Source organism: Eptatretus burgeri, chromosome 18 (genome assembly GCF_056783735.1).
Source record: "Eptatretus burgeri isolate ZD-2024b chromosome 18, Ebu_testis_v1, whole genome shotgun sequence".
NCBI classification, from domain to species: Eukaryota; Metazoa; Chordata; class Myxini; order Myxiniformes; family Myxinidae; genus Eptatretus; species Eptatretus burgeri.
This window is the reverse complement of record NC_140978.1, coordinates 29667108-29692015: the sequence shown is the minus strand read 5'-3', so window position 1 is coordinate 29692015 and position 24908 is coordinate 29667108. Positions and strand designations below refer to the sequence as shown.

Genomic DNA, 24908 nt, shown 5'->3' with positions numbered 1-24908 from the left:
GACTTCTTTTGTTTCACAACCTTCAGTTTTCATCGAAACTTCCTGAAATTTGGCATATATATGTAAAAATACCCTGCGCAGACAGTAACCATCTCCGATTTAGAAAAGTCCTCCGAGAAAAAAAAGTTATGACGTCAAAATATCTCCGCTAATGGAAATCGGCGAAAAATTTATCTCCGAAACTAGGCAAGCTTTTTGAATTCTGTTTGCGGGAATCAAACAGGGCATTAACACAGATGAATTACCGCACATATGATACATCACTATGACGTCATATCAATTTTTATGACGTCATTCCTATTTTTTGACATTTTTTGTTTCACAATCCAGAGTTTTCATCGGATCTTCGTGAAACTTGCCATGTATATGCAGAAAGCCCACGCGCAGGCAGTAACCAGCTCCGATTTTGGAAATTCTTCCAAGAAAAAAAGTTGACGTCATAATATCGCCGCTAATGGAAATCGCCTATATCATTATCTCCGAAACTAGGCAAGCTGTTTGAATTTTGTTTGCGGGAATCAAGCCGGGCATTAGCACAGATAATTTATCGCAAACCTGATACATCACAATGACGTCATATTCGTTTTTATGACGTCACCATTAAGAGGACGAGGATCTTGGCTCATTTGAGCTTGTTTTTTTTTCATTTTCTCTCCTCCGGTCTGGCTCTTTTTCCTCTGCATAACTCTCTCTTGGTCAAACTCTCAAAATCCAGGCTGACCACACACCTCAACTCCCTTGTTCCTCTTCCCACCTGTTTTCTCGGAAACTGCCTTCGGGAGGACTTTCATTGGACCCTCTTCCCCACCAGATCTTCAAACAAATGGGGCACCGCAGTCTCATACCATCCTCCATTCCAACCTGCGATCCTGTCTACCTCCATCACATTAGCTCCTCCCACAAGCAAACCTTCTAGATTTCTTCTTCCACCTCTCTTCCTCTCACTCTCACACCTTTCCTGTCCGTTCAATCATTCCCCTGCTTGTTGTGTCCCACTGTGGCTTTAGTTTATTGTATTTGCGTAGAAAAATAATTATATAATACTCCTTTATTTACACTCACTTCGCAACCTACACGGTTTCACACCGACTGTGGGTCTTTGCACCAACAAGATGACTTTAGATGTTTATTTAATTTTAATTTCTTCATCGTTTAAATATTTATTTTCCCAGATAACGAAGCAATGAACTCACAGGAGGGACACGCGTGCGGTGCCCAGTCGGCCAGTCCGTGTCCGTGTGTGTCTGAAACGTTTTGTCATCATCGACTGTGTAATGACAGCTAGCATGTTGTTCCCTCGGGAATGCATAAGTATAATATCATGGTGTGTGTGTGTGTGTGTGTGTGTGTGTGTGTGTGTGTGTGTGTGTGTGTGTGTGTGTGTGTGTGTGTGTGTGTGTGTGTGTGTGTGTGTGTGTGTGTGTGTGTGTGTGTGTGCGCGCGCATGAAAACAACATGATGATGAAAACAGAAATTTGACGGAACCCACAATTATTTGGTAAATCACAGGACACGAGGACGGGGAGCCAGCAACCACTCCCTCCCCCACAGGGTTCATGTTGGAATCCCTCCATCCTTTCAGTCCAGTCCAACTTTACTCAAATTCCTCTTTCGTGTAAAATATAACGTTCAAACGAGGTTGGAACACAGCACGCCTGGTGTTGGCTAAATAGTTAGGGGTGGTGGGCTTGGGATCCTCACGTCCTGAGTTCAAATCCTGCTTTTCAGTTATATTAATCCCAGGTGGGGTTGATTGAGCCCGTCATCCTTCCGAGGTCGGCAAAATGAGTACCACCGTGCTGGGATGATTGAGCCATCCCAGTCTCCTGTGTCGGAGTGGTGACCCGTCCAGGATTGTACTCAATTGTCCAGGAGACTGCTTCAGTAGCACCGACTCTCCGTACAGAGTATGGTTCCGATGGATGGATGGAACACAGCATCACAACGGTGCATGGAAGGGAAGTTCAGCGAGCTGGCTTTGACTCATCACGTGTGCATGCACATTCACGTTTATGTATAGCTTGTTAGTTTTTACGGTTGCATGGCTAGCCGGCTTTGACTCCATTAATGTGTTTACACACGTGCTCGTGCATAGCTTGTTACGGCAGCATGGCTAGCCGGCTTTGACTGCATTCACATGTGTGTTGTGCACAGAGACGTGCGTTCCAGTGTTTGAGTGCGGTGCACACACACGAGGATAAACCACGGATCCATTTACACCGATGGAGTCATTAACCGCATGTGGACGTGTGGTCATCGTGGTCAGCCGGTGGTGCGGGCAGCACGTTCGTGCGTGCCTCTTCAAACAAAATAAAGCAATCCGATACAAACACACGTCTCTGTGTCTGAGGGTGCAGTGTCGATCTGCGTCGGCGGACAAGATAAACACAGGCTTTTAAGAACCAAAGTCAGTCGTGGAGTATACAGTACAAAGAGTGCGCTTGTGCCAAGACATGCCAACAAGAAGAGCACGTGTGCGTGCGTGCGTGCCTGACCGTCCGTGTACGACCGCAGTCGGACCCGAAACACGAGATCCTTGGCTCCGCTCCCGGTTATTCGGACCCCATTGAACCCCGAACTGGGGAACAGAGTGCGAGTTTGTTTCAAACCACCTCGACGTACACCGTACCCCGTACACCGTACACGCCGAGCTCGTATTCAGTACGTACTGCATGCACGACCCGAACGCCGCGCGTTTAATTTGGCAACAAAGCGCGCCGGGGTCGGATTAATCCGGATCATGGCGAGTCTTCGCTGCACACCTGGGATCCGATTTAAAGCGAATCACACACGGACCCTCCGTGCACTGATTAAACGCACCCAGTAACCCCTGCACCTGTGTCACGGATTAGGAACCCGTGAGGGTGAATGTTCCCACCGAACGGCGTGTGCGGGACTCGAACCTGCAACGGCCGAGCCCGTGCATGTGTGATCTTCAATGCACTGCGTTAAATCTATATGTTTTACACATAACACGACTGTACCAGTATGACCAGGTAATACAGAAGAGGTAAGAGGGCGGGGTCAAATGACGTCACAATGCAGCACACGCCATAAAGGGATAAAAGTGAACGTGCGGAAAGGTAGCGAGATGGGGGTGTTGGAGGAAGGAGAATGACTCAGAGTCCAATAGCGGACCTTGTACAGCAAAAGGACCATGAAGACCTTCAAAGACCTCACTCAAAAATACCCTGCATTATTATTTAATAGGTAGAGTTTCGAAAAGCACCAAAATAGGTACCTGAAGGCAGAAGGGGCCTGGTGCGCCCTGCTGGGGACGGCATGGTGCAAACGGAGATTATAGCCGTGAGTGGTGCACGGAGCAGAGGGTCGTTCACCAGGAATCTGGGATTGCTGTTTTACGATATGGAGGTTAAAGTTAATATTCTCCGTGGTCGTAAAGCGCAGGGTGCATGCGGTTCGGGTGGCGTGCGTCACACCAGGAGCACCGATGGACTTGCTGTGCAAACTCATGTGACTCGTCCTTAAACGGTATTAAACGTGGTTTTTTTTAACGAAGACTTAACTCAGCGGTGTATGGTTTAACGTGACGCTGCCAGCAAGTACCGGCCGTTTAGGAAGTAAACTTAACGATGGTTTATTAACAGTTAACACCCCAACTAATGACAGTTTGCGATCGAGTTAACTTAACGTCGATTGTTAGACTCGTCGGTTCATTGTCCTTCAAGCGGTCGCGCCGTGTTATACTTTTTGTGAGTCCAGCGAACACCGTTCACCATTATGGACCGCCCCGATGACCGGACGATCGACAGGCGATCATTCGCGACGATCACATTCTCGTGAAAAAGCCGGTTTGAACATCACTTCGGATTGGTCCAGTCCGCACCATGCACCGCCAGGGTCACGAAGTTTGCTTTGTCGGTCACCCCCTGTGCAATAAATATCATGTTAACAAACATTCGTCACAATAGCACAGCATTGTGACGATATCGCACGCTTTCACGATTAACTGTTCCACGTGATGACGTCTTGACGTTGTTGTTGCCAATTGTGGTCTTTTAACGTCTATCAGAACACTCGACGAGACGCAATGCAGGTGTCGTCATTGCTTTTTGATGGACATGTCACGTGACATGCTATAGACTGCGTCTGTCACGATCATTATACCGCGTCTCATGTTATTATACATCCCGACTGAGCTTATTGCGGGAAGATCTCCGACAACATCGTTAATGCGTCCTGAAAAGTGTGACGTTGTTGGAAACGAATTTCCCATTTAAGTTAACGTAAACAACATTTAATGTGTCCCAAGTCGAAATGTTAAAATAAGTCCAGAAAAAAAACATATTTTTGTACATTTACATTCATGAGCATCCGAATCATAAAATAACACACCAAAACAAACAAAATAAATAATAAAGTGTAATAAATGAGGGCCGGTCAATAAGTAACCTTAAAATGGCGATATAAATTCGAGAATGTAATGTGTGTAGTTGTAGACGACATATGTTATATCTTTGGGTAAGAGGCATGTTTTGCCTGTTTTAGATCTGGCAACAATGAGCGTATGACGTTATAGAGCAGTTCCAAGATGTCGGCTCCCTTAGAAGCATGCACCAGGGAGGAGCAACGTTTTGTCATCCATTTCTTGGGAAGTGAGGGTGTAAATCCCATTGAAATCCATCGCAAAATTAAAATGCAATATGGTGATGCATGTTTATTGCTGCAGCAGGTGTGTGACTGGGACAGCAAGTTTAAAGGTGGAGTGTGCAGTGATGATTTGAATTAGTGACGTAAGTGATTTGCAGGACGTTTATCACTCATGGGTGATGTTTAGCGGAAATTCACTCACAAAAAGAAGAGTGTAAGTTCACCGGCGTAGAGGCTGAACAAAGACTAAGACTGCATTGGTAGGGGATGTGTTCTGCCTCTCGTCGCTTTACGTCCACATGCGTACAGTAGATACACTGCACCAAATGCCTAGGATGCTGTTCCGCCGACGCAAGTAGTTCCCAATTCTGCGCGGGATGGAGGAAGGTCGAAAAATGCTGTGTATTGACGGGAACCGATTACGTCATATGGAATCATCAGGACATTGTTCGAAAAGTGTTCCCCTATTGGTTGGCGACATGATAGCAAAACAACGTTGTTAGAAGCGACGTTGGAGGATAACTTCCTCATTTCCTCTGCATGGGTTGTAATCAAAATAGACGAAGCCTGAGGCCTATAAGTAGTGGCCAAAATGGCGGACGTATGATTTGATTTTTTGGGGTTTCAGGTTGGAAATGTGGGTGGAATCAGGCCAGTGAGCCAAGCTCCACCTTGGATGGACAGAGCTTCAGAGCAACTGGTGGAGAATATTATGGTGGATTATTCTTCTCCGTCTGATGTTATGATACACCCCGTCTGATGTTATTATACACCACGTGTAGCCTGGTGTTGGCTTCGTGGTTAGGGTGGCGGCTTGGGATCCTAGGGTCCTGAGTTCAAGCCCCAATGGCTGCTGAATGAATACACCAGGGGGTTGACTCAGCCTGTCATCCTTCCAAGGTTGGCAAAATCAGTACCAGTGTGTACTGGTAGAGGGGCACTGCATCAGCGACACAGTCACGCTTCCAAAAAATGATAGCTACCCCGGCAGTGAAGCTGCCATACGCAAGAAGGAGAAGATGATGCACCCCATCTGATGTTATTGCACACCTCATCTGATGTTATTTCACACCCCTTCTAATACAATTACATCCCACCTCATGTTAATACATCCATCCAATGTTATTATACATCCCATGTAATGTTTTTACAGCCCTTGTAACGTTATTATACATCTCGTATAAATGTATCATCGAATGGTATAAATGTATCATCGAATGGTATTACTCCCCATTTAATATGATGACATCCCGTGTATTTATTACTCTCTGCCTAATGGTATCACATCCTGTTCGTATAAAACTTTTATCTTCGTTATTGCCACACCGTATCGTTAGTCGTTACACAAGGGAAGCTACACACCTGAGGCAGAGACCAAACCTGAACACCAATATAGTTTTGACATATCGGGAACAACACCCATCACGGAATCTGAATGGGATCAAGCTCTACCAAGTATGGCACCCGAAGCGTTCTCAAAGCTTCTCCCATGACGTGAAACAGTGCATCTCAACATGGCGTCGATTTTTTTCATCTCAGATTCTTCTGAGTGCAGCATTGCGTTTACCTGTGGAATCGTGTAAAAGTAGTTTATCCCTTCAGGTTCGTGTGAGGGTTGTGGTTAGTTGTAGAAAAGAGTGTAAAGGTGGTTTATCCTCTGAAGTTCATGTGAAGATGGTGTAAAGGTGACAAAATAAACGAGTTTCCAATCGACAGATTATATGAGAAAGACATTTACGTGAATTTATGGGATTTCCCTTTCAAACAACTACCTTCATAAAGGTATGCACAAATACTTTCATACGACACGCACGGCGGTATAGTAACACAAATCCTCCGCAACTCAAGATTAATTTTCTCTTATTGTGAAGAATTTTAATAAAGTACAAATCACAGATTCACGAACAAACTGCATTTTTCCTCCATCGTGTGGGGGGTTTCAAGCCACTCAAAGTAGGTCTCACAAACACGATTATAGCATGTAATCTCTTCACGCATGACTAGAGCACGAAGCCTCCCTACATATACATAACTGCAACTAAAACTACCGCAGGGTGGTGCGCGAAAGCTTTGCAGAATTGAGTTTTTTGCATGAAAAGCCGTGCAGGAAGGTAGTGCTGTACGGGGTACGGAAAGATTTATTTTGGTTCTTCCTAACACACGAGTCCTGCATAGTTGGTAAAGTTTGTGCCTGACGGTCCAACATCACCACAGAAGGAGTGGGAGGGGATGAAGTGCCAGGAAGAACGACTTGAATGGCAGGATTTGGAGAAGAGGCAGGGTGTGTGTGAAAAGGAGCAGTGGAAGGGGGCATGTGGGGTGGTGTGTGTGCATGTGTGTGTATGCAGTGGAGTGGGGAGAGGAGTGTGGTTGTGAGAGAAGTGTCGGTGGGAGAGAGTGGGGTGGGCAGTGCGAGAGCAGTGGGAGGTGGTGGCTGGTGTTTAGAGATAGATGGAGAGGTCCTAATATGACATGAGCTAAAATTACAGTGATTTAGAAAAGTATATTGATTGATAAAGGTATGGAGTGATTTATAAAAGTATGCTCATTTATAAAAGTAAGTTCATTGATAAAAGTAGAGATTATTAAAAGTAAAGTGATTTATAAAAGTAAGTTGATTGACTAAAGTATGGTGATTTCTAAAAGTACATTCATTGATAAAAGTAAGGTGATTTATAAAAATATAAGTTGGTTAATAAAAGTAGGCTGATTTATAAAAGCACATTCATTTATAAAAATACACTGATTTAGAAAAGTTGGGTGATTTTTAAGACTTCATAGATTTATAAAAGTACGGTGATTTATAAAAATATGGTGATTTGCAAAAGTACATCATTTATAATCGTACAGTGATTTGCAAAAGTACATTCATTATAAAAATACACTGACTTAGAAAAGTATGATGATTTATAAAAGTACAGCGATTTATAAAAGCATGCTCATTTAAAAAGTGCGTTGATATATAAAAGTATGCTAATTTTAATTTAGCGTACTTTTATAAATAAATCATAGTACTTTTACAACCATTGCTTTTATAATGACATGCACATTTATCAACATGAAATAGGTTTATAATCATCTTTACTTTTATAAATCGCTGTACTTTTATAACAGCGTACTTTTATAAATCACTGTAATTTTATAACAGCGTACTTTTATAAATCACCCTACTTTTATAAATCAGCGTACTTTTATAAATCACCACACTTTTATCAATCAATGGACTTTTATCAATACCTCTACCTTTATAAATCAGCAACTTTTTTCAAAGTAGCGTACTTTTATAAATCGGGCGTACTTTAAAAAAACAAAAAAAAGTATGCCGATTTATAAAAGTAGAGTGCTTGATGAAATTGCGGTGATTTATAAAATTACAGCCATTTATAAAAATACGGTGATTGATAAAATTATGGTGATTTATAAAAGTATGCTGAGCTATAAAATTACGGTGATTTATAAAAGTGCGGTGATTTATAAAAGTACGAATGATTATAAACCTATTTGGTGTTGATAAATGTGCATGTCATTATAAAAGCATCGGTTGTAAAAGTTCTGTGATTTATAAAAGTACAGGTTATTATAAAAGTACGGATGCTTATATATGTGTGGTGATGAGAAAGGTGCGTAACTAACATAAGGTTGATAAAAGTAATTGTATGTTTTTTTTTCAAGTACAAATGATTGACCAAAGTGCCATGATTATAAAAGTATCGGTTGTACTAAAAGTACGGTGAATGACAAAAACATGATGAATGTTAATCGTACGATAAATTCTAACACTACAGTGAATGATAAAAGTACGGTGATTGATTAAAGTCCAAATGATTATTATAATAATGCAGGCGATTGATAAAAGTGTAGATGCTTCTTGAAAGTATGTGTGAATGTCAAATGTGAGGGTGATTGATAGAAGTGCGGATGATTGATGAAAGTAAGGTGATTATAATGAAAGTATTTTGAATAATTAAAACTGTAAGTGCTTGAAGGATAATCCAGTAAGAATAAAAATTGAGCAGTTAATGAACAGGATAAACACAAACAGTGAAGGATTTCTGTGGGAAGCACTTACCCGTGGTTGGTGCCTTGTGCTTCAATTCACGCGCTCTCCCCTCAATCCTCGACTCGCTCACTAGACTTACTCACTGAACCTCTCCCTGCATGTTTGTGACTCTCGCACCTGATCGCGAGCGCGCGCTGACCCAGGTGCCACGAGAGGGGGTGCGGCATAAACGCCGCTTCAGCCTCTTCTTCCTCCTATCAATCTTGTATTATTATTCCCCTACCTCCTCTGATTCGCTCATTTATATGCACTGGAATTCATGTGTTTGTGAATACATCGTCATGTTACACCGATTAGTTTTACTTTTGAGTGTTTCCACGATGGATGTGACATCTTCGAGCCAGGGCTGAATGCAGGGAGAGAAGCATGATGCATTCTTTTGCTCGGGGAAGAACCATCACTTCTGTTTGTCAGATATTCACTCCAGTCTGTGCGATGAACGTGCCTTTTTACTCAAACGAAGAACTTTGTCTTTGTTCTGCGCTCTCGACTCACACATCTAAACTTGAATCGCTTGTTTGGTATTTCAAACTGAGCATTTTGGTCTTGTCATCCTGAAAACACAGGTTGGAATCCGGTCGACTGCCCAGCATTGTTCATTCCTATATTGTGCAAAAGTGCATTGACATTTCCAAATAGCCTTGCTACCTATAAAAAGTGCTTTGATATCTCATAATGTCCTTGTTGTTCATAAAATAGTGCATCATCTCATAATATCCATGATACTCACAAAATAGTCCAATGATATCTCACAATGCCCTTGTTATTCATATAATAGTTAATTGACATCACACAATGTTATTATTACTTTATATTATAGTTCATTGATCTATCATGATGTCTTTATGTGTCAGGTCAGGTCAGATTAGATCTGTCACTTGCTGCAGGTACCATGTAAACCTGTACTAACCTGTTCGATGGTCGGGTTGTCGGCGACTAAACCGTCTCCCCCACCAAGTTTCTTGGTGAGGAGGGTGTATGATATGGACACCCAGCAGGATGAAGAACAAAAACTGTCAAAGGGCGGAGAAGCTCCTTATGAGCCAGTGGCCATCCATATCTCGTGCCTAACTGTGTCTGCGGACGTCCTCCTGCAGTTGGGTGACTTTTGAAAAGGAGGTTGGTGGCAGGATTTGCACTCCAGTCACTGTAAAACCCTTCATTCCGCAAAATGTTCCAGATGTATAAAAAAAAATCTGAAAACCCACTTCGTGGGAGTTCTCCATGTGCAGCTGGTCTTCAGAGGGGAGCTCATCGGATAAACGGGTTTGGGGCAAATCCATCGGGACCCCCAATCTTTGATGAAAGGAGGGAAACCACGGGGTAAACTTCCTGGGTCAGATTGCAGAAGTGTGTGTCCAGGTGGTGCTGAGGTGTCGTCCACCAGATGGTGGTCTCCTTGGGTTAACCCGAGGTGGTCCCTTCGGGTGGGTGCCTGGAATGTCCAATCCCTAAGAGAGGATAATCACCTGTCTGTTATCATCTGAGCTCAAGCGTTTGGACATCGGTATTGCAGCACTCTCTGAGGTTCAGAAACTGGATTGCGGTGAGATCATGGCGGGTGGCTACACCTACTATTGGTCTGGTGGTTCTCATGGTTACCATGCCCAAGGAGTTGCTGTAGCTGCGTCCAATACGCTGACTCCGATGATAAATGAGGTAACACCGGTCAACGAGTGTATTATGAGATTATGGATTCATCACTCCTTGGGTGTTGTTTTCCTGGTCTCTGTATCTGCTCTGACTGAGGTGAGTGATCTCAGCGTGAAGGATACATTCTATGCCACGCAGGAGACTGTGGTTGAGATACTCTTCTTGTCTTCTAGTCTTGGGGGATTAAAATGCATTGACTGGAAAATGCAACTGATAGGGATGGTTATGAGACCTCATGGGTCTGGACCTCATGGCGGTCCTCATGGTTCTGGAACTATGAACCAGAATATCACTAAGTTCCTTGACTTTGCAAGAAGTCATAGACTTAGGGTGGCTGGCTCATGGTTACAGCACCCACAGGCTCATCGCTGGACTTGGTATTCCAACGCTGGCAGTGTGGCAAAGGAGATTGACCATGTGCTCGTTAATGGTCGCTGGAGGATGATCCAGAACTACAGGGTCTAACCGAGTGCTTAGTTCCTCAATACTGACCACAGGCTTGTTGTAGCAACTCTGAAGTTGCAGCTTAAATCCAGGAGAATGGTACCATCCCAACCTTGGCTGAATGTTGATCAGCTCAAAGATGAGAGAGTATCTGAGGAGTTTGTGAACAGGCTGAGTGGAGATTTGGGGGGTCTGGGTGCTTTGGAGGATCCTGAAGAGTTGTGGAGTGCCTTCAGGACCACCGTCCTTGCTGTTGCCAGGAGATGTCTTGGAACTCACCGTCGGGCAAAGAATAATTTTGTCTCCAAAGGGACACTGGATACCATTGGCCAGAGTTGCAGAGCTATGCTGAATGGCAGAGCTGAGCTGTTCAGGGAGCTGAGGCATGAAATTGTACGTGCACAAAGGGTGGACAAGGAGGCCTATGTGTGAGGAATTTGTGAGGAGGTGGAGCATCACCTGTGGTCAAGTGATTCATCCTGCTTCCAGGGGAATTGATGCACTGCGTTCCTCCAAGCCCGTCCATTGGTGTACTGTGGTTATATCAGAGGGTGGTGGGCTCTTGGCAGAGGAGTCCAAAGTGAAGGCCCGCTGGGCTGGTCACTCTGAGCGGCTGTATGAGGCTGATCCAACAGCAGTCGACTTAGATGTCAGGGGTGTTACAATCCCAATTGCTGACCCTCCAATGAACTGTGGTCCACCTTCGTTTGTGGAAACAAACGTTTGTGGTTTGCTGCAGTGAACCAGTTGAAATGGGGTAAAGCTCCTGGGATCTGTGTCATCCATGCTGAACTTCTCGAGGCTGGTGCAAATGCTGCACTTGTGTCATTGCATGCAGTTCTGTACTCTGCCTGGAACAGAGGCATCATCCCAACTGACTGGAAGAGGGTCCTTGTTGTCCCTCTCTGGAAAGGGAAGGGTGATCGCTAAAACTGCAACAACTGACAAGGGGTGACGCTGCTCTCAGTGCCGGGCAAGGTCTTTACTTGGATAATTATTGACAGAGTTTGCCACCATCTGCTTGAGCACCAGCGTCCAGAGCAGTCAGGCTTTACACCAAAGAGTTCAATGATTGACCATATCCATGCTCTTAGGATCCTCACTGAACGGAGACAAGAGTTTTGGCAGGGGCTGCTTGCAGGCAATATTGACCGCTGCAAAGCGTTTGATTCAGTGAATCAGTATGTCCTCTGGAGGATTCTTGGTCTTCGTGGGTTACCACCAAAACTGATCAATCTGATTTCTGAACTATACTCTGGTACTGAGAGTGCTGTGAGATGTGGTGATACCATCTCTGACTTATTTCCAGTTGTTACTGGAATTCATCAGGGGTGTGCACTTGCCCCCACACTTTTCAGCATGTGTGTGGACTGGATTCTGGGTAGGATGTGGGAGAGACGAGGCTGCGGTGCAGCCTTTGGGAATGTCAAGATCTCTGACCTTGATTTCACAGATGACGGTTATCTTTGCGGAAACTCCAAATATCATTTAGGGGGTCCTCGGGGTGCTGAATGAGGAGTCAGAGGCGCTGTAAATACGGGTTTCCTAGGTCCAAACTGAGGTCCAGGCTTTCAATGACATATTGGTTGCTGCTATGTGATCTATACCTGTTTGTAGAGAGGGTGTTAGCGTCACAGAAAGATTCACTTACATTGGCAGTAATATCCATGTCTCTACTGGCTGTGAGCCAGAGGTCAACAGACATCTGGGTCAGGCCTGGGGAGTCATGGATTCACTAAATCATGGGGTGTGGCGCTGCCAGTACCTGTGCGGGAGGATGAAAGTCCGAGTATTCATGTCCTTGGTGCTTCCAGTCTTGCTCTATGGATGTGAGACTTGGACTCTGACCAGGGATCTGAGACGGAGACTTAATTCCTTTGGTACCAGGTCTCTTCAGAGAATCCTTGGCAATCACTTTTCGGACTGTGTCCGACGAGTGGTTGCTGAGAGAGACTCAAATGAGATATGTTACCGACATAGTATGTGAGCGCCAGCTGCAGCTGTATGGACATGTGGCTCGTTTTCCTGACGCTGATCCTGCTCACCAGATTCGCTTAGCGAGTGGGCCTCGTAAGTGGAGGCCAATGGGCTGACCACATGGTTCGTGATTGCAGCAGGTTGATCAGCATCTCAAGGAGATGGGAATGGGCCAGGCATCTGCCTGGGGGATGGCCAGACGGAGGCCCCTGGATTACCGGCAGAAAGTGGATGCAGCAACGCGCTGCTCCGGCACATGCTCCCATACCTGACCTGACGCCCTTGCTATTCATGTAATAGTTCATTGATATCTCATGATGTACTTGTTATTCATGTAAAAGTGCATTGACATTGCAACGTGTGTGCGAAGTCATGATAACCCCCCTTTTGTGGTTGTGATTTTTGTCAGTAATGTCATTATATTTATCAATATCGTCACAAAACCCGAGGTTCTTTGATTAATGTCCAGCCAACAGTTGGATATAGTCCAAACTTGAGTTGTATTCAAAATAATAAAACACAAGTGATACACGAACTACTGGCATGGCACTCACTGTACACAGCACTGCAAATAATTGAATATTCTCCTTACTCTTCACTTTCACCCCACTTTACTGTTTTTATACTCAGTCCAAGAACATTAACGAAAGCCCCTTCCTCTCGGTACAACTTTTAATTACAAGATGGTTCTTTATCCAGATGCTGCTAGAAATTCACGACTTACAAAATGACGTAGTCTGTCCAAGATTGCTCGCCATACATGTTCAGAAACCCCGAGTAACAAAGTAAATCAGGGTGGCCTGGATATCTTTCATGCCTCCCCGATAAGGATTGTAGAATGAAACAGCCAAAAAACCTTTTAAAGAAGCCAAAAAAAGTACTTGTAAACATACCTGCAAAAAAGGGGTGTGCCTCTGCACAACGAAACAGCTGGACAACTTCCTGATCAACTCGTACAAAGCGTCGATATTTTGCTCTCCGTACTGTAAAAACTCCCGGAGATGTGGGCCCGTGAAAGGCTGAAGGTTCAGAGATGTCTCTTTTCACCAAACCTTCGTGCTTCTTAACACTGATGGGAAGGTCACACCTGGTGCATGTCAATGTTCAGGATAAGTTTAAAATGATGATATTTACTCTGAATCATGTTTGGGAGGGGAAAGGGGGGCAGCTGTATGTGGGAGTTGTGTGGGTTGAGTCCTGTTATAAATATACATTTTTTGTTTGGTTCCAGGACCACAAGAAAAGTTTAACTCAATTTTTGAGTCTATTGGTCTCACTATCTGCCATGATCTTTCCTGGGAAAGCCACATTTCCAACCTGCCCTCCAAAGCCAGTCGCCGACTGGGAATCCTCCGTTGTGCAAAGGCTGAGTCTTTGGCTCTCATACGAGCCTCGGCAAGGAATACAAAAACAAAAACGTTTTCTGTTCTCAAAAATTTGTGCAAGTGCTCTCTTCAGGATTGTCACTGAGCCCTAGTCGGCTTCCAACTGCAGTTCGTTTGTAATCATATTCCCATGGATGGTTTTTAATATCTCTGTGAGGTTCTTTGTCGTCATTCCCATAGCTCTAACTATCTCTGGTACAACTTTGGCATTCTGCAGGTTCCAGGATCTCTTCACTTCATTCTTGATGTCTTGGTATTTGGTCATTTTCTTGATTTTTGCATTGTTTAGCCCAAAACCACGAGTATTATCATCTCACTTAAGGCCCTGTCACACCTTGACGATTTATGAAAAATTTGTCTAAAACACTGGTACACGTCGAAAACGTTATGCGTACGTTTTGTATACGTTAAGAGCACACTGAAAAACACTGCGATAAGTGGTAGTACGTTGGCTTTAAACGTTGTACTTTTGGGTTTTCCTCGAATTTTTTCATGCTTGAAATTTTACGACGTATGCCGGCGTATGACTCACACGTTCCGCTATGCTGGCCATAAGTTGTAGGCACGTTATGCGATCGTTGACACACGTCGAAGCACGTTACTTGTAAGTTACTCATAAGTCGAAACACGTCGATGTAATGTTTAGCGTACCCGAAACTTATTTATAACCTATGAGTAACGTTTTGTAAGCACGCTACACGAAACGTTGTTCACACTTTGCAACACGTTACTTGAAAGTACTACTACTACTACTACTACCACCAACATCGACATCACTAAATTCTCTCGAACTACCACTACTACTAACATCGATATCATTAAATTCTCTCGAACTACTACTACTGCTACTACTAGTGCTACTACTAATACTACTACTACTAACATCGACATCACTAAATTCTTTCAAACTAATACTACTACTACGAATAACATCGACATCACTAAATTCTCTTGAACTACTGCTACGACTACTACTAACATCGACATCACTAAATTCTCTCGAACTACTACTACTACCACTACTAATAACATCGACATCACTAAATTCTCTTGAACTACTACTACTGCTACTACTAATACTACTACTACTACGAACATCGACATCACTAAATTCTCTCAAACTAATACTAATAACATCGACATCACTAAATTCTCTCGAACTACTACTACTACTACTACTACTACTACTACTACTACTACTACTACTAGCATCGACATCACTAAATTCTCTTGAACTACTACTACTACTACGACCAACATCGACATCACTAAATTCTCTCGAACTACTACTACCACCACTAATAACATCGACATCACTAAATTCTCTCGAACTACTACTACTACAACTGCTACTGCTACTGACATTGACATCTACTCAACAAGGAGTCTGGAACACTGACGGGTTCCTCTTGTGAAGCCCATTTGTATATACCAATTCCCCTAAACGCTGCCAATACGCCATTGTACGGTAGCTGTAAGTTAGAAACACGTTCAGTAAGTTCTGAGGTCGTCCGGAAGACGTCAATCAAATTCGTCTACATACGCCAATGTGCGTTTGAGATACGTTACACATAGGTTCAAAGCACGCTACACAAAGGTTCAAAGCACGTTACTCGGAGGTTAAAAATTACGTTTCGGGTATGCTAAACATTACCGTGACGTGTTTCGACTTATGAGTAACTTACAAGTAACGTGTGGCCGACGTGTATAAACGATCGCGGAGAGTGCTGAGAACTTATGCCAGCATATGCGGAACTTGTGAGCCATACGTCGAGTACGTCGTAAAATTTTCAGCATGCTTGAAATTTCACGATGTACTAAACGTACCACGTAATATGCCAGCGCACTTCATTGTTTTTCAGCGTGCTCCTAACGTATACACAACTTACCCATACCGTATTCGACGTGTACCAGCGTTTTAGACACATTTTTCATAGGTTGGCATACGCTGGCTAAATCGTCAAGGTGTGACTGCGATGTTGACACTTCCAATTTTCAGGCGGTTATGATTTAAATCGAGTTCGTCAGTGATAAGTGCAGCACGCTATGACTAAGTTAAACTATTGTTGGGCATAGGTTGTGAACGCCGACAACAGGCTAAGCATTCGTTGGTATAAGTTATCTTTAACACAACGAAACGTTCTGTGCCCGTTGCTAATACGTTATGCATATGACCAACACGTAATGTATACGACCAAAACTTAAAAAAAAAACATCAAAACTTCAGCGTACGCCAACGTTTTACGTGCATTTTTATACGTTGCCATTCCTGGCTAAAACGTCAAGGTGTGACAGGGCCCTTAGCAATGCCATCTTCTCACTTTTTTGAACCTCAGTATGATGTCTGGGCGCAATGCTTTGTTTTCGATGTTCACGCTCGATGGGATCATGAGGTTGTACGTGAGCGGGACTTCCATGTTTTCAGTCCGTGCTTTTGATTAATGTTCCCAAAAATTTTATAGACCTGGAATATCAAAGTTTTTGCAGATGTGCCTGTGGCACAGTCCAACATACATATATACACGTAAATATATACATATAAATATATACACATATATATATATATAGATATATATAGATATATACATATATACATGTAAATATATACATATAAATATATACACATAAATATAGATATATACATATATACATGTAAATATATACATATAAATATATACACATAAATATATATACATATAAATATACATATATACATATAAATATATACATATAAATATATACATATAAATATATACACATAAATATATTGTTACGTTTGAGGGGGGGGTATGCATTCAAAGGGTAATTAGGATGTTTAATTAGGTATGCCATGCTGTTCGAGTGTACCAGGATCTCGATGTAATAAGTAGCAATTCAGTGGTGATAAGTTATCTAGTAAATGTCCATTTCTTCAAGGGGGAAATGATAATTGTCACATAATTAGATAGGGACACGCGATAGGGTAAGTGTCCCTGGAGGCTTGCCGTGACGTCACAGGACAGTGCTGCGGATGGCTCCGCCCCGTGAACACGATTGGCGGAAGGCGACGGCGCAGGGCCAATAAAACGGCTTGATTGGAAGTGACGAGGATGGGAGGATAAAAAGGTTCTGTTCAGGGTCGAAAAGAAAGAGAAAGAGGAAGAGGAAGAGGAAGAGGAAGAAGATCGGGACAGAAAAACTGTTCTGGTGGAGGCTGTTGTGCTGGAAGCATGCTGTGTTGTTGCGCTGATTCGGCCCTGGTTTCATCGTGTCTTGTAGCCTTGCTGAGCCTCGTGCCTCACCTCGGTTGGCTCTGGGGTTCTGCTGGCTCGGAGTACGGGGTCGAACGGCGGGCGGACCTGCCTCCCTCTCCTGCTCGCAATTTGGCGCCAGAACTGGTTCCCTGGCGGCTGTGAGCGGACTTGGGCCAAGACCAGGTCGACAGCACCACGGTGTCTCCTGCCCCCCTAACGAGAGCAAGGCCAGCTCGTCCAACGCCAATCCAGGGACTGTTGCGTCCACACCACGGGCCAGCCTGACCACCAGGAACAGCTACATTTTGTGTGTGTGTGTGTGTGTGTGTACCTGGCGCCTTAGAGGGTTTGAGATTTGTATAGTCATTGGAATTGTCTGTGTTTTCCCCACGCCCGAACCCACACCACCATCCCGTCGAATCGCCCCGGATCCCTCTTCTTGCCGAGTCTTGTTATTTCTGGTTAGAGAAATAAACATTATCAACTCAGTGAAAAGCGACTCGTGCCACCTTCCTCGTCCCGTTTGCGGTAGAGCGATTAGAACCGCCATCTTTGGGTTATAAAAATAAACCGCCTCCATCGTTTCGGCTCATTCTACGTTGGCGGGACTGTTCAAGTCCCGTGGATGTCACAATATATATACAATACATATATATATATATATATATATATATATATATATATATATATATATATATATATATATATATATATATATATATATATATATATATATATATATATATATGAATATGAAGTCCGTCTAAAAGGTAAACGGACTGAGCCTGCTGTGTGCTCCACTTGCACAACTTGAATGAATGGGTTGTGTCAGAGTCTTTCGCAACATTCCAACAATATATACGTGTTTTTATATGTATATAAAAAAATCGTTCTAACATTCCATTCTAACAAATCGTATAAAATATATATATATATATATATATATATATATATATATATATATATATATATATATATATATATATATATATATATATATATATATACATACACACACACATATATATATATATATATATATATATATATATTATATATATATATATATATATATATATATATGATTTATGATGGTTGACTGCGCTCATTGTGTGATTTTTTTTTAAAGGTCGTGCTTTACACGTTGTCTCGTCTGAGTCGTCGTGCTATGAGTCATGAGCAGAGAGCCAATCAGAAGTTTTTGGCCAAGCTTGGCAAAACACCTTCTGAATCCTTTGCAATGATGCAGCAAGTCGACGGGGTAGAAACGATGTCACATACACGTGCATTTGAATGGCACAAGAGATTCAAAGAGGGACGGGAGGAGGTTGAAGATGACCCACGGTCTGGAAGACCTTCAACGAGCAGAACGGAAAAACAACATCGAGCGTGTGAAGCAGATGGTGCGCACAGATCGTCGACTCATGGTGCGGATATTTGCTGAGGAACTTTCCATCAACAAGGACACTGTCTGGAGCATCATCAGTGAAAATCTCAAAATGCGCAAGGTGTGCGCAAAGATGGTCCCCAAGCTGTTGTCCGAGGACCAGAAACCGCAAAGAGTCACTGTCTGTCAAGGCATTATCGAATTCCTCGAGGACGATCCAGACCTGCTCGGGAGAGTCATTACTGGCTTGATTGATGAATGGTGGATATTCGAATACGATCCCGAGACCAAACGGCAGAGTCATCAGTGGAAACCTCTGGCGTCACCAAGACCAAAGAAAGCAAGGATGGTGAAGTCGAAGGTCAAGGTGATGCTCATCACGTTTTTTGACATCAAGGGCATCGTCCACTTCGATTTTCTACCACAGGGTCAAACAGTGAATCAATACGTGTACAAGAAGATCCTCCGGCGCCTCATGAGATCAGTCCGGGACAAGAGGAGGGATTTGTGTGAGAACAACACCTGGGTGCTCCACCATGACAACGCCCATGCTCACAGTGCCCTGAGCAACTCTGGAGCAACCCCGTATTCGTCAGATTTGGCCCCTTGCGATTTTTCCTATTCCGCAAGCTAAAGGGGGTGATGAAAGGGACCCGATTTCCTGATGTGGAGGCCATGAAAAAGGCCGTGACGATGGAGCTCTGGAGGATTCCAGAAGAAGCCTTCCAGGAGTGCAACGAAGAGTGGAAGAAGAGGATGGACAAGTGTGTGAGACCGGAGGGAAACTATTTTGAAGGGGACAAGCAGTGATTTCAATATATTTTTGGGAATAAAATTTCTGTGAAGTCAGACTCGTTATTTTTTAGACGGACCTCGTGTGTATCTACATATACATATATATATATATATATATATATATATATATATATATATATATATATATATATATATATATATATATATATATATATATATATATATATATATATATATATATATATATATATATATATAGTCATGCGCCGCTTAATGACGTTCCAGGCAACGACGGATCGCGTAAACGACGGATCTGCCAGCTCTGAAAAAATAAAAATTAAAAAATGAAAAAAAAAATGTTGCTGCAAAAATTCCTATCGCCGAGCGATGTAGCCTCGTATAAAAATAGCACTTACAATTATGTACACTCTACAAAACATAATACTTCATAATGATAATAAACGACAGTGTGGCCCTGTTATAATGCGATCGTTGAGGTCCATAAAATGTCATCGCTAAAAAAACAGGATCGTGCTAAATCGGGATTCAAGGAAATCGGCTTTCAAACTGAACCAATGTTTCCATGTTTACCTTCAGCAAGTTAATTACCTTTGACTTGAAGAATTCCATGAATAAATCGATGTTGTTCGTCAATTAAAACACAAGTTTATTTTTAGTGAAGCTTTTTATGTTGTTAAAACAATCTCACTGTTCCGAAAATATATCACAATTGACAGGTGCTCGTTAATTCATTTATAAATTATAACATCGATGCAATGATTACATATTTATAAAATACAAGCGCGAATTATTCACCTTTCTATAATCGATGCGAGAGGAGGTTGTAAGCTGCTACTAACAACACCGATGGCCGTCATGAACAGCACAAAGGTAAATCTAACGTGTCTTCTGTCTCTTGGATGTGTGTTACAATTGCCGACAGTATTCAGTACAGTAACATGCTGTACAGGTTTGTATCCGAGGAGCAATAGGCTACACCATATAGCTTAGGTGGTCTCGGTTTGTTTGAGTACGATGTTCGAAAACGAAAATGAAAAAAAAATGATGTTCGCACAACGACGACGTCGCTTAACGACGCGTTTCTCAGAACGTAACCCTGTCGTGAAGTGGGGTATGACTATATATATACATATATATATACATATATATATATATATATATATATATATATATATATACATATATATATATATACATATATATATATATATATACATATAAAAATATATATATATACATATATATATATATATATATATATATATACATATATATATACATATATATATATATATATATATATACATATATACATACATATATATACATATATATATATATATATATATATATATATATATATATACATATATATATATATATATATATATATATATATATATATATATATATATATATACATACATATATACATACATATATACATATATATATATATATATATACATACATATACATACATATATATATATATATATATATATATATATATATATATATATATATATATATATACATATACATACACACACACACACTCGCGGCACATGCACGGGATAGCAGTACAACATCGCTGGTAGCAGACGACAGACCGTACACAGGGAATGACAAAAATACGCATTGTGCAAAATGCAAGTGGTACTATGGAACGCCAAGACTTCCCAAACATTGTCTGCATGTCCGCTAAGTGCCACAGCAATTTCATAAGGATCGTGTGACGGCAAGCCGAGTTTTTAGTGTGCAAGCTTGGTATTATAATAGAGATATATGTATATATTTATTTGTGTATGCATATGTGTGTGTGTATATATATATATATATATATATATATATATATATATATATATATATATATATATATATATATATATATGTATGTATGTATGTGCATGTAGATATGTATATGTACATATATATATATATATATATATATATATATATATATATATATATATATATATATATACATACACACACACACACACTCGCGGCACATGCACGGGATAGCAGTACAACATCGCTGGTAGCAGACGACAGACCGTACACAGGGAATGACAAAAATACGCATTGTGCAAAATGCAAGTGGTACTATGGAACGCCAAGACTTCCCAAACATTGTCTGCATGTCCGCTAAGTGCCACAGCAATTTCATAAGGATCGTGTGACGGCAAGCCGAGTTTTTAGTGTGCAAGCTTGGTATTATAATAGAGATATATGTATATATTTATTTGTGTATATATACATACATATATATATATATATGCACATACATACATATATATATATATATGTATGTATGTGCATGTAGATATGTATATGTACATATATATATATATATATATATATATATATATATATATATATATATATATATATATATATATATATATATATATATATATATATATATATATAGATGTTCGTCTTTCGGCTGCTCCCGTTTGGGGTCTCCACAGCAGATCATCCGTTATGATCCGCACACTGATTTGGTACAGGTTTAACGCTGGATGCCCTTCCTGACACAACCCTGGTCGCCTCTAAAGACACAGGGATAAGGATTGGGTTTCGCCATGATTCCGGGCTGCCCTACACCCTCTCATAGTGAGGCCCAGCGCAGAGTGCCCGTACTCAAGCAATCCTCCACCCCAAGCCTCCAAGGAGCCGGATTACAGGCTCACGCCACTACTATATATATATATATATATATATATATATATATATATATATATATATATATATATATATATATATATATATATATATATATATATATATATATATATATATATATATATATATATATATATATATATATATATATATATATATATATATATATATATATATATATACATATATATATATACATATATATATATATATACATATATATATATATATACATATATATATATACATATATATATATATATACATATATATATATATATATATATATATATATATATATATACATACACATATATATATATATATACATATATACATATATATATACATATATATATATATATATATATATATATATATATATATATATATATATATATATATATATATTTTTTTTTTTGTATCTATATATACTGCTCTGGAAAAAATGAAGACAACAATGAAAAATTATCAATTTTTCTGGTTTTACTATTTATAGGAAAGTGTTTGAGTAAAATGAACATTTTTTTTTCTATAAACTACTGACAACATTTCTCCCAAATTCCGAATAAAAATATTGTCATTTAGAGCATTTATTTGCAGAAAATGACAACTGGTCAAAATAACAACAAAGATTCAGTGTTTTCAGACCTCAATTAATACAAACAAAACAAGTTCATATTCATTTTTAAACAACACAATACTAATGTAATGTTTTAACTTTGGAAGAGTTCAGAAATCACTATTTTGTGGAATAACCCTGATTTTCAATCACAGCTTTCATGCGTCTTGGCATGCTCTCCACCAGTCATTCACATTGCTGTTGGGTGACTTTATGCCACTCCTGGCACAAAAATTCAAGCAGCTCGGCTTTGTTTGATGGCTTGTGACCATCCATCTTCCTCTTGATCACATTCCAGAGGTTTTCAATGGGGTTCAGGTCTGGAAATTGGGCTGGCCATGACAGGGTCTTGATCTGATGGTCCTCATCCACACATTGATTGACCTGGCTGTGTGGCATGGAGCATTGTCCTGCTGGAAAAACCAATCCTCAGCGTTGGGGAACATTATCAGAGCAGAAGGAAGCAAGTGTTCTTCCAGGCCAACCTTGTACGTGGCTTGATTCATGAGTCCTTCACAAAGACAAATATCTGCCGGATTCCAGGCTTGCTGAAGCACCCCCAGATCATCACCGATCCTCCACCAAATTTCACAGTGGGTGCGAGACACTGTGACTTGTAGGCCTTTCCAGGTCTCCGTCTAACCATTAGATGACCAGGTGTTGGGCAAAGCCAAAAATTGGACTCCTCAGAGAAAATGACCTTATTCCAGTCCTCTACGGTCCAATCCTTATGGTCTTTTGCAAAACTCAGCCTGGCTCTTCTTTGCTTCTCATTGATGAAGGGCTTTTTTCTATCTTTGCACTTCAGTCCTGCCCCTAGGAGCCTGTTTTGAACCGTCCTCGCCGTGCACTTCACCCAAGCTGCCGTTTGCCATTCTTTTTGTAGGTCACTTGCTGTCATCCTACGGTTGTTGAGTGACATTCGAATGAGTTGGCAGTCATCCCGGTCAGTGGAAAGTCGTTTTCGCCCTCTGCCAGTCTGCAGCTTTGTTGTCTCCAATGTCTGCTGCTTGACCTTGTTCTTATGAACCGCCGTCTTTGAAATTTTAAGGATGGAAGCAACGTGAGGCTCACTGTATCCATCTGCCAGTAAAGCCAGAATTGAACCCTTCTTTTCCTCACTCAAAACTTTTCTTTTCAACTCTTTTGGCATGGTCAATAGTTATTTTTTTGATTCCAATTCCTTTTGAGGTACTACTAGCACTGTTTTTGCCATCCAGCTGGTCCTATTGCAAGAGGATAGTGATGACCACAGCAGTGGTTTTTATACTTTTCCTTGTTAAATAAGATTCGGTTCAGCTGATCACCTAATCAAAAACTCACTAACTAGAATGAGGTGTGCCTGTGTTGGAATTCAACAGACACTGGAATGGAATGGCTGCCATACATGTAGAGATGCTGATGTAACTTTTTTTTTTTTGGAGTGGTCTGTTATTTTTCCCAGAGCTGTGTGTGTGTGTGTGTGTGTGTGTGTGTGTGTGTGTGTGTGTGTGTGTGTGTGTGTGTGTGTGTGTGTGTGTGTGCGTGCGTGCATATATTTACCGGGAGTAGTGGCGGGTGCCTGTAATCCGGCGACTCGGAGACTTGGGTTGGAGGATCGCTTGAGGACGGGAGCTCTGCGCTGGGCCGCGCTATGAGAGGGTGTCGGGCAGCCCGGAATCATGGCGAAACCCAATCCTTATCCCTGTGTCGTAAGAGGCGACCAGGGTTGCGTCAGGAAGGGCATCCGGCGTAAAACTTATGCCAAATCAGTATGCGGATCATAATGGATGATCCGCTGTGGCGACCCCTCACGGGAGCAGCCGAAAGACGAACAACATATATAATATACATATACATATACATATATAATATACATATACATATACATATATATATATATATATATATATATATATATATATATGTGTGTGCGTTTGTGTGTGTGCATATATATATATATATATATATATATATATATATATATATATATATATATATATATATATATATATATATATATACATATATATATGTGTATTTAGTGCTGCGAATCTGGAAGCCATGAGCACACAACATACAGGTCCTA

At 41.2% G+C, this 24908-nt stretch overlaps 1 protein-coding gene across 5 annotated transcripts in view; it reads right to left on the bottom strand.

The window, feature by feature from the left end:
- Positions 1-20250, bottom strand: part of LOC147008808 (uncharacterized) — a 122405-nt gene extending 102155 nt beyond the window's left edge. For 2 of the 5 annotated variants that reach the window (XM_085863541.1, XM_085863544.1), the window contains exons 1-2: positions 20116-20250; positions 13639-13814 (exon numbers count right to left, since the gene is read on the bottom strand). The gene's annotated coding sequence lies outside the window, so the exon portion shown is untranslated. Of the gene's footprint in view, positions 1-8680; positions 8891-13638; positions 13833-20115 lie in introns of those variants that run through there. The other 3 variants (XM_085863543.1, XM_085863540.1, XM_085863542.1) reach the window with 2 other exon arrangements.
- Between the last annotated feature and the right edge of the window lie 4658 nt (positions 20251-24908).